Consider the following 11,943-nt stretch of genomic DNA (forward strand, 5'->3'; position numbering starts at 1 on the left):
GGGGGAAAATAATAAAAAATCGACGGCTGACAACAAAATACTATGCAAATTTTATTGCAAGTACTATGATAAAACCATCTGCTATGAAAAAAAAAAGAGTAATGAATTTCAATTATCTCACTCTTGTCAATCATTTTTGGTTTATTGTCTAAATGCTATACTCGAGTTGTGCTAAAATGGTTTTTTTCGCCATAAAATCAAAGCTTCTTAGATATTTTTAATATATCCAAATTGAAAGACATATTGAGTGATTGACATTGATCAATACAACCGGATTCTTTCAAGGCGTTTACATTTTAATAAATACATGCAACAATTCGGGGCCTGACTTACAAAATATATATTAATTGAACACGATTTTAGCAAAGTTATAATTGAGTCCACCTTTTCTACGTACGGGTTAAGTATGAATTCTCATTGTCAGCCATGTGCATAAAGGATGTAATAAAATACCGTTCCATCCATTTTTGCCACTTATTTTTTGATTTTTAAGGTTTCGCTAAGGTGTGCAAACTAGTTTCCCCGATCCAGTTACTAACAATAAAAACACTTTAAAAACCGGGCTCCGTCATCGTATAGGCTGCAGTGTCCTCAAATCAGCAAAAAATAGCATCATTCAAAAACACCTACCTGGAATTACTAAAGAATACGAAAATGCCATTTATCCAGGAGCAATTTGTAGAAAACTCATTTTGATTTCAACAGGAAGGTGCACTAGGCCTACAATACTAATATTGTCTTGGGGTTGTGTGCGTCCAATTTTGAGCATTTTTGGCCCAAAGATTACTTGGCTTCCTTCTTCTTCTGAGTACATCCTCCCGGACTATACCATGTAGGGTGGAGAGGAATGTCAAGGCTGTTCTAAGAGTTAGCAAGAAACACCTTCTGTCATGTGCAAATACTGCTTTGGGTGATCTTCGTAGCAACCTATGTGTTTGCTACAAAGTGCTACATGGTGAGCTTGATCTACACACGCTCGTGCCTACATTGGTTTTTTTATATTAAATAGTCGTAGAGTTCTAAAATAATAAGCGCACACTCAAAAATGAGACCTCCACAGACCGACGTAGAAATACATTTTGCTTCATTGATTTGGATTCTTCCCTATTTTGAAAAATCTAACGTAATATCAGCAAGCGAGGAGTACTATAGTGGTCTTTGTCACCAAATATGTCGTCTCTTAAAGTATTTACTTTTATGACATTCTCTCAAACGTGGTTTTTAAACTATAGACAATAAATCCTATTTTTATACAGGTTTTGCAACTCTTATTCTAGAGCATGTATTAGCCAATTTGACTTAAAATATGAGCGGTCTCAATTAGCACACCCCTAGTATCAACTAGGGCTTAAACATACATATATAAACATTTAATACTATGGGTAAATGAAGTAAAAAATTATTTCTTCAATAAATTTAACTGATCAGATTTATATAAATGTTAAATTATAATCAAATATGATTTATAGATTTGTATGTATTACGTATGTCTGGCATTTTGAAGTATTGTTGACTCAAATGGATTTATCCAAGCGTTGATGAATTTGATTAGGCTCTTTTATGCAAGAAGGAATCTTCGAATATATAATTATATCCTCAAAGGATTAAAGCTGTATGTGAATAAATTACAGATAAATCCCTTATATAATATCTTCCATTCATTTGGTACTGACGAATTCATCTTCCGAGGATTCCCTCTACCTTCAAACCCATTGGAGATATCCCTACTTTACTTTAATGAATATAATGGCAGACATCTTTTAGTCAAAGTTTCCATTGAAAGACAAAGGAAATACGGATCCGTGGAGGCACATCTGTTCATCTGTCTCGGGATGAGAAAGAGTGAGGTACCATCAGTCCATTCGATTATTCCAATATCTATTTCAATAGACAAGTTACTTAAAAATTTGAATGATCAATTTTCCCACCATTTTCCTATAATCATACATGTAAATCCGGTGTGTTTTTTTAGCTGGCCCTTTTTTTTGTAATTGGTAGTATAAAGAACGAATTTTATTTTCCTTGGCAGTTTTCATTATTATTTAATTCCTGAGTAGTAAACATCCTTATCTAAATAAATTCAATTATATTCAAAACCTGTTTGAACGTTCGTGGGGTCTCATAAAAGACGGAGCCTAATCCTGAGTATTTGTTGCGGAGATATAACTGTAAGTCCTTGTTGGACTCAGAGTAGAATGGGGGATCGACATCAGAGTAATACTAGGAAATGAAATGTTGATTTTCGTTTTTTTTTAATATTCCCATTCCACACTGGATTTTAAACTTTGGCTATAATCGTTAGCGTTCTTTTGCTCATTTTAAAATCAATAAGAGCAGTGCCGGAATGTATTTGCAAGTGGGAGCGGGCAAACTATATAATGGTGATGTTATAGTAAGGCAACCTTGAAATTTGATTATACAAATAGTACAATTAGTCTACAAAAGTGGAGGCTCCACTGTTTCCTTGTTTCTTTTTAAGGAATATTTCTCATTTTCTAATTTATTTACAGATTGCTGAGAGCTCCCCCTATGAGTGAGCGAACCTTTAATATCAAAAAACTATTGGACCCTTCAATTAAAAGAGTGTCCAATAGAATGTTCGCTATTTTTTAAAGTAGACTAAACCCCAAATTATCATGAATCATGAGATGTGTTTAGGTGTTGGTAATGAATGACTAATTATCAAAACCATTACCCTTGATCCGGTCAAAGTTCCAGCGTTCCAGACGTACTTCAAAATGAGGTCAAATAAAAATTTAAATTTTTTTTTATTACAATTAAGGCATAAGAAAAGAAAAACTTATTGTGTAATTTTTTTGACTTTATTATATAGTCGGTTTTGTGGGTTAACACTCATGAAGTAACTTTTGACAGTATACAAATATGAATAAATAACTCTGGATTTTCTATTTATTCAGCTATTTATATAATTACATTTTTTCAAGAACAAGGTAAAAATGGGCATAAGCGTATGTAGTGTTTAAATCTTTGAATAATCAGTAAACTAATTCATGAAATCAGATTTTTGAAAGTTTTAAATCAATTTTGATCTGAAGTGATTGGTAACAATTAAATTTTTGTGTCTTTTCTCTAGATCATATATTTTCTACACTCTAGTAATATTAAAATTATAAAATAAGTTTTCCTTTTCTTATGCCTTAATTATAATAAGATTTTTTATTTGCTTTTATTTGGCCTCATTTTGAAGTAGTTCCGGAACGCTGGAACTTTGACCGGATGGAGGATAACGTGGCCCCTTTCAACCACATAATCGGTCAACTTCTTATTCTGTGAACAATTTGCAACACAACCAAGGGGTTCGTGGACGATCATTTATCAAAGATTACAAATGTGATCCGCACTCTAGTTTAAGAAAAATCATTCTAGCTTTATTTTTCGTTTACGGGCCACATATGCCGTAGGATCTATTTTTACAGTAAAACTATCAAATTAGAAGTTTCTATTTTCTTTTAGAAATTTAAAGGAATTTGAGGAATCTATGAACAACTAGAATATCCTGGGATTTCAGGAGCCAGTGGCATCCGCAGGGGGTGGACTGGAGGGGCTGTAGAATTCTCTAAATTAAGGAATTTTTCCTTTTTACAAGAAAATTTAATATACATATGAAATTTCATTTCTGAAATTTTTAGTGAATAGCTGTGGATTTTAGATTTTTTTTGTGAATAACTGAGGCTTTTTAAATTTTTTATATGATTTTTTTTTTTTGAAAATTTAATTTTTTTGCTAATAGCTGTGGCTTTTTTAATTTTCTTACGAAGAAATTTCGAATTGAATTATTTTTTGTAAATAGCTGTGGATTTTTGATTTTTTTTCAAAAAATTTAACAACTGAATTTTAATTTTTAATTAAAAAAAAAAAAAAATCATTTTTTGTTTTGTAGTGTTCCCCGAACGCTACTTAAAAGACAGAAATAACGGACCGGAGGCAAAGCTAATTAAGGAGACGACTAGATAGGAGGTACAATCATAAGCTGAACTATATTTATAAGGGATTACTTAGTTAAAAGAATGAACACAGATTGCTTATAAAATACATATATACAAGTTTAACTCTTTTTGATCATAGATTATTGTTAAAAGTTAATCCCTACGTCATTAATATTAAAATCAAATAAAATACGAGAAAACATAACCGGTTTAAATCAAGCTCCCTTCAAGTATAATCCTGCGGACTCCCCCTATTAGCTGTCAACACGTTTTATTAGATCAGCTACAATCAGCTGTGATAAGAGACGAAAAGGAAATAAACAAGGACATTTGCAAGAATTACTCCGATGTCGATATCCAATTCTACTCAAAAAGTCCAAAAATTACTTGCAATTATAACTCTTTTACAGATCCAAAAGGGAACTCTCCGTCTTTTACGACTATACACAATTGTTCCCGTTTTTGTATATACTAATGATAGTTTGTATGTAGTAGAAAAGGAAGTTTACTACTCAGGAATTAAATAATAATGCCAACAGTTTAGGGAAAGAAACTTCACTCTTTATTTTGCCGACTCAAAAAAAATAATATATATATATAAGTGGAAGCTAAAAAATGCACCTAATGCATTAATTACCATTACCAACACTGATTGATTAGAGAATCCCTTAGGAACAGCAATACAAGTATGTCAACTCATAAGTAAGGGTGATAATTTTTGTAAGAATAGAAAAGCGTGCGAGGAGAAGAGAAGAAATACTTATGGCATCATTGATTAAATAATATACATCTTCTTCTATCAATGAAGAACGTATCATTATTCAATATTAATATAATATTAGATGGTAATAGTCGATAGAGAACTGAATAAAATGCCTAAAATAACGTCGCCTTCTGTCTGGATTTATGAAAATGGAGGCCCAGGAATTTGGAAAATACTTACCGGATGAGAAACAGATGGTTTGTCGGATTTGTCGATATAAATGTACCTTTAGTCCACTGTCTAGAATAACACGCCCCTCATTATCCTCATGTCATATCAAGAGCCTGGATATTCATCTAAAAAATCAAGTTAATGATGAATACATCAAGTCAGACTTTAACTCTGATCTCACAAAGATGCTTATTGTATGTAATATAACCTTATCCATTGCTAATCATCTACGTTCAAAAAATTTATGGAGAAATATACGGGTAAACCTATCCCTTCCCGAGGAACCATCATTAAATTAATGGAGGATATTGGTACTGATGTCATTTATAGAAATACATATAAAAATGTTTTGAGTCATCCACACCAAATGGCGATCAAGTTATCAGTAAAAAGTATTTATTAATATCGAAATGGAACTCTGAATTTTGTACTATCTCACAGTAAGTATTCAATTTTATTTAAATCTAACCATAAAATATGATTCTATTTTAGCTAAACATATCAAGGATTATGATACACAACTCATTAAATGGCAAAAACAACTGCTTAAATGGTCACAACAACGGGGGTAGTAGCTTTGGATGGTTTGCAACTAGTTTGTCTGAGACTACTTACTTCGCTTTAAGACTTGGGTATGATAATTAGGTTTTCCAATATTACATAGTCAATAAATATTACTTTTTTATCACTAAAGGCTTAGCTATGGTTGATGGGCTCCAAAAGGCAAAAACAACTGTTTAAATGGTCACAACAACGAGGGTAGTTACATTGGGTGTTGCATTATAATTAACAATTGTGTATATCCATCATGATAATAGTATGCTGTTATATAAGCATACCTAAATAACGGGGAAAATCTTTTTTGATGCTCTTAATAGGGAGTAATATCGCCAGACATTACTACATAATTAGCTTTTGCTCTAAATCTTTACGATGAATTTATTTATAAAATTTTTTTATTAGTATATTTATTGTCTAATTTTATGATTTTGACATTTACTTTATTATTAATGATTAGTTAGATCTCATCGGTAGAGATATATCTATCCTGTGCACAATTGTATATAGCAACTTCCACATGAAGAAGAGGGGTGATTATCTTTTTGATTAAACTCCACGTCTCGCTTGTGTATTGCAACCTAAAGTTATGACATATTTAACTGAATTCCGATGTTAAAACAAGAAAAAATTATCTGGATCAATCTATTATTTCAATATTCTGTATTTATAATTTATTATTATTAATAGTTATATGATTTTAATTGTTTAATTTTGTATATTTAACTTAAATGTTTAATGGTTTATTTTTTAGTATGTAGATTATATTTAATTAAAGCCTTCTTTTTTAAACTTTGAGCTTCAAATATATTTCAAATACTCTACTTTGTCGTTTCATTAGCTATTATTCTGAGAATAAGGTTCATAATGAAATTTACAATTTCATGGAGTGTGACGTTTTCAAATCTACTGTAACGGATAAAAAACGTCGAAGTCAATTATACGTAGTATATCTTCATTAAACATTTTGCTAATAAATACATTCGTTATACCCTCAAAAATCATAATAAAGCAGGCAGATGATAATCACATCAGTATTTTAAACAATGATACCATATGTCTTTTTTCCCCCTCCTCCTTGCACGCGTTTTTCTCTACAATATTATCAACTATACTCATGAGTAAGGGTGATAATTTTGGTAAGAATAGAAAAGCGTGCGAGGAGAAGAGAAGAAATACTTATGGCATCATTGATTAAATAATATACATCTTCTTCTATCAATGAAGAACGTTATCATTATTCAATATTAATATAATATTAGATGGTGATAGTCGATAGAGAACTGAATAAAATGCCTAAAATAACGTCGCCTTCTGTCTGGATTTATGAAAATGGAGGCCCAGGAATTTGGAAAATACTTACCGGATGAGAAACAGATGGTTTGTCGGATTTGTTGATATAAATGTACCTTTAGTCCACTGTCTAGAATAACACGCCCCTCATTATCCTCATCTCATATCAAGAGCCTGGATATTCATCTAAAAAATCAAGTTAATGATGAATACATCAAGTCAGACTTTAACTCTGCTCTCACAAAGATGCTTATTGTATGTAATATAACCTTATCCATTGCTAATCATCTACGTTCAAAAAATTTATGGAGAAATATACGGGTAAACCTATCCCTTCCCGAGGAACCATCATTAAATTAATGGAGGATATTGGTACTGATGTCATTTATAGAAATACATATAAAAATGTTTTGAGTCATCCACACCAAATGGCGATCAAGTTATCAGTAAAAAGTATTTATTAATATCGAAATGGAACTCTGAATTTTGTACTATCTCACAGTAATTATTCAATTTTATTTAAATCTAACCATAAAATATGATTCTATTTTAGCTAAACATATCAAGGATTATGATACACAACTCATTAAATGGCAAAAACAACTGCTTAAATGGTCACAACAACGGGGGTAGTAGCTTTGGATGGTTTGCAACTAGTTTTTATGAGACTAGTTTCTTCGCTTAAAGACTTGGGTATGATCATTAGTTTTTCAAATATTACATAGTCAATCAATATTAATTTTTTATCGCTTAAGGCTTAGCTATGTCTAATAGGCTCCAAGAAATAGTGTTCAGAAAACTCATAAAAGGTAGAAATAACTGTTTAAATGGTCACAACAATGGGGGTAGTTACATTGGGTGTTGCATTATTATTAACAATTGTGTATATCCTTCATGATAATAGTACGTTGTTATATAAGCATAAATAACGGGGAAGAAATCTTTTTTGATGCTCTTAATAAGGAGTAATGTCGCCGGACATTACTACATAATTAGGTTTTGCTCTAAATCTTTAAGATGGACTTATTTCTAACATTTTTTTTATTAGTATATTTATTGTCTAATTTTATGATTTTGACATTTACTTTATTATTAATGATTAGTTAGATCTCATCGGTAGAGATATATCTATCCTGTGCACAATTGTATATAGCAACTTCCACAAGAAGAAGAGGGGTGATTATCTTTTTGATTAAACTCCACGTCTCGCTTGTGTCTTGCAACCTAAAGTTATGCCATATTTAACTGGATTACGATGTCAGAACAAGAAAATATTATTTAGATCAATCTATTATTTCAATATTCTGTATATATAATTTATTGTTATTGGTTATATGATTCCAATTGCTTAATATTGTATATTTAACATAAATGTATGATGGTTTATTTTTTAGTATGTAGATTATATTTAATTTAAGCCTTCTTTTTTAAACTTTGAACTTTAAATATATTTCAAATACTCTACTTTGTCGTCTCATTAGCTATTATTCTGAGAATAAGGTTCATAATGAATTACAATTTCATGGAGCTTGACGTTATAAAATCTACTGTAACGGATAAAAAACGTCGAAGTCAATTATACGTAGTATATCTTCATTAAACATTTTGCTAATTAATACATTCGTTATACCCTCAAAAATCATAATAAAGCAGGCAGATGATGATCACATCAGTATTTTAAACAATGATACCATATGTCTTTTTCCTCCCCTTCTCCTTGCACGCGTTTTTCCCTACAATATTATCAACTTTACTCATAAGACATAAAGTCGACTTGGGTTTTTCCTGTCTCAAGTAAAGTCGATAATTGTTAATTATCTGCCAAAATATTCATGAGTAAATTTTAATTTAGTGCGAGTTTGAGTAACGCTCGAATCCAACACTACCAAAAATACAGTAGTACCGCAGTAGGTATAAAATAGCTGATTTAGCACAATTACTTTTTTTTCTTATGCATTTCTCAATGTGTGAACCCCTTTCTTTTTCAACCTTTCCATCATTTTTTTTTTTTTTTTTTGCAAGTCATTTAATATAACATAATTTATAGTATCAAAATACTTCATGATTCATTCACAGGATCAATGTACATAAATAGTAGATGAAATAAATACGACAACGGAAGAAAGAGCGGATTTTTTGTAGTTCCTACTTCAAAAAAATGTTTTTTTTTCTTTTCAAAAGCTGTTATCATTACTCTTTTATTCTTGATGAGAGAACATATGACTACAAATAATCCCTAGTGTGTGAAATACGCAAAGTAACATTGAGGATTTCTTGCAAGTCGGAGTAGAATTGAGAATCGACATCGGGCTAATTCCAACCAATAACATTGCAAGATACGGAGTGGGATTCATGTTTATTTCCAGGCTTGTGAATGGAACAGATTTTATTTTTTAACATTCAACACTAAAAATGATATTTTACCATTCTGTTCGAATAGTCCTTACAAAAATTCAATAAGTAAACCATTATATAATTATATATATTTGCTTTTACTTTATTAAATATGATTCAATGGGCTGATTGATAAAGTAAAGACGAACGATTGGGAGTCCTATTTTGTGGCAGTGGTACACAGGGGGGAGTGAGTGAGAAAAGATTATTGTACTTTACCTTATTTCAAACAAATGGACTTGCCCAGTTCAATAATTCTGAATCATGGGGTTGAGGCTCATCATTTGCCGTGAATGTAAGCAAATGAGCCACTTAAAATCCCTACACACATCTTGACGACGTGGCCCTTGGACATGGCTACCTACTGCCTTTCGGTGGAGGTCTTTATGGTGTAGATGCTGGGATGGGGGACGGAACAGGCCCTACTTTCGACATATACATTGTCGAGAGGGATAATGTATGGCGAGGATATAGGCCAAAAATTTTGTTTCCAGAAATTGGAAAGATTCTCCTCGAGCCATTGCTGCGAGGTCCGGGCACGAAACAAAGTCCTGTTGAACACATAGTTTCCCTCTGGGTTGTTGGACTTCACACAGGGAAAGACTACCGTATGATTGAAACGGTGAACGGAACGGAAATAATGGCTGAATGTTGAAGAAAAAAAGAAGAACGGAAACGCTGAACGGAACGCCAAAATAGCGGAACGCTTAGACGTCTGATAATTTCCATCATCTACCATCTACTTACTTCTCATTTATTGAAACGTCATTACAGCTAAGCTTCTTGACTCTCAAATATTTTACAAATTGTTAGGATTACAATCTCTTTTTCAGGGTTTTTTATTACTTATCAAAAATGTTTACCATTCACGGTCCTGGTTATAAGTATAACATCTACTTACTAGTGTGTTTGCACACAAATGAAAACGAGCAACATTGACGATTTGTTGGGAGGAGTTTGTAAGTGTAAGTTCTTATTAGACACAGGGTAGAATTAGTATCAACAATGGAGTAATTCCTTCCTATATCATTGCTTGATACGGAGTGGGACTTGGGTGTATTTCCTTCATCTCATAGCTGCTCTAGGCAAATATAATGAACCATCAAGACAGCTAAGTGGCTCTTCTCTCAAACATTCTCCGAATTGTCAGGGTGACCATGTTATTTTTTTGTTTTTTTTTCAAGTATGCTAACGGATGTATTGTCTTTCCATGTTCAAATGGATAAACATTTTATTAATCCATTTACCATATGGAGATTTAAGTATGTTTATGCTTAATGCTTAAGCAATAGTATTCCCCATGTCTGGTGACTATGAACATATTAGTGATGTAACGGATCCTTAAATTGTAGTTCCGGTTTCTATGGGATTCTTTGCTCTAACGATTCCAGGCACGGTTCATGATCTAAATTTTTGCAGTTCTGATCCAGTTATAAGCCAGCTCTTCGATTAGGCTGGCGATCTGGGTTTATCTTATCTTATTTTCTGTTAAAATGGTTCTCATATAATACCAGGGGTCAGCAGGAAGGGGTAGAGACAGGTTCGGTCTTAATTGATTTTTCTAGACCGATTTTTCTGTCTGAACGCAGTCTTGGACCGTGGACTCATTTTTTTCGATCTCAATTTATGGACCGATTTTTTTAATTCTCATATATTAAGAGACACCATTTGTTTTTAGATTAACTGTCATTCATTTTTTTGAAAAAAATCTCAAAATTAATCCGAGCTATCTCTGTTAAAACTTCGTAAAACGTTATTGTACTTGAAATATGATTTTATGTTTTAAACAATATATCTATAAAATCGGTCTAGATCGATTTTTCTGGGACCAATGTAGACCGAATTTTTTCTTGGGACCGATCTAGACTGAATTTTTATATGAAATCGGTCTAGACTGGTCAAGGATTTCCAGACCGAAACCCAACACAATTATCTACCTGGTGCGTAATATAAATTTGGACACTGATAAAAAGAAAGAAAAAAGAAAAATCACTGAGATGAACTAAAAATTCATCCCATCAGCTGACAAACTCTGTGTATTAACCCCAGCCACCAAGAAAATTAAACCAATCAATCGAAGAATAGACTCACAAAGACACAAAAGAATTGAGATAGCCGCTCTACTTTGTACGGATCACACACTAACAGAAATCCAAAACATGACTTAGGCAAGCAGGCAGACTTTTTAGAACGTCAAGAAGACTATTAATGACGGTATTAACATCGAAACGAGATTCAACAAGATGGTGCACCGGTACATACAGCCATGGTTATACAGTCCTTTTGAAGACCAACATTATATGTTCTGGCCAAAAACAGATCTCAATCCGTTCGACTTCTCCTTCAGGCTCTTGAAGCTCTCAAGGATTCTGTTGATGAGTATTGGAACTCCATCTGCCCCCAATGACATAATTACCCCTTGTCAATGCTTCCAATGGTGCATCAAGGCTATTATCAATGCCTAGGGTGATTAAAAATTGGAACACACGTCCCAACATCTGTAAAAAGTTTTATTAATGTAGCTCGCCCTAGTTTTCGAAATAAAACTTTCCCAATTCAAAATGTGTAGTTTTCAATTACACACCCAGTATTATGCGTAGTGTACAATGTGAGCTCTTTCTGTCAAACTTATTTAAAAATCCAAATCCCTAATTTCCAAAAAAATTCAGATAGCCAATCGAATTTTTTGAAACGATCCAATGTTGAATATTTGTGCAATGGTGGATTTGTTTAACAGGATGATTTATAAACATTCTTTGCTCATATTCATAATGCACAGTTCACAAACATGTTCATTTTCCAAAGACCAGTTCTTTT

The 11,943-nt window shown here is 32.4% G+C and overlaps 1 long non-coding RNA gene across 1 annotated transcript; it reads left to right on the forward strand.

The window, feature by feature from the left end:
• The first annotated feature begins 4,951 nt into the window (after positions 1–4,951).
• On the forward strand, positions 4,952–5,601 carry LOC139906149 (uncharacterized). Its single transcript, XR_011781476.1, has 3 exons — positions 4,952–5,321; positions 5,374–5,513; positions 5,576–5,601. It is a non-coding gene; the product is annotated as an uncharacterized lncRNA (long non-coding RNA).
• The last annotated feature ends 6,342 nt before the right edge of the window (positions 5,602–11,943 follow it).

Source organism: Lepeophtheirus salmonis, chromosome 8 (genome assembly GCF_016086655.4).
Source record: "Lepeophtheirus salmonis chromosome 8, UVic_Lsal_1.4, whole genome shotgun sequence".
Lineage (NCBI taxonomy): Eukaryota > Metazoa > Arthropoda > Copepoda > Siphonostomatoida > Caligidae > Lepeophtheirus > Lepeophtheirus salmonis.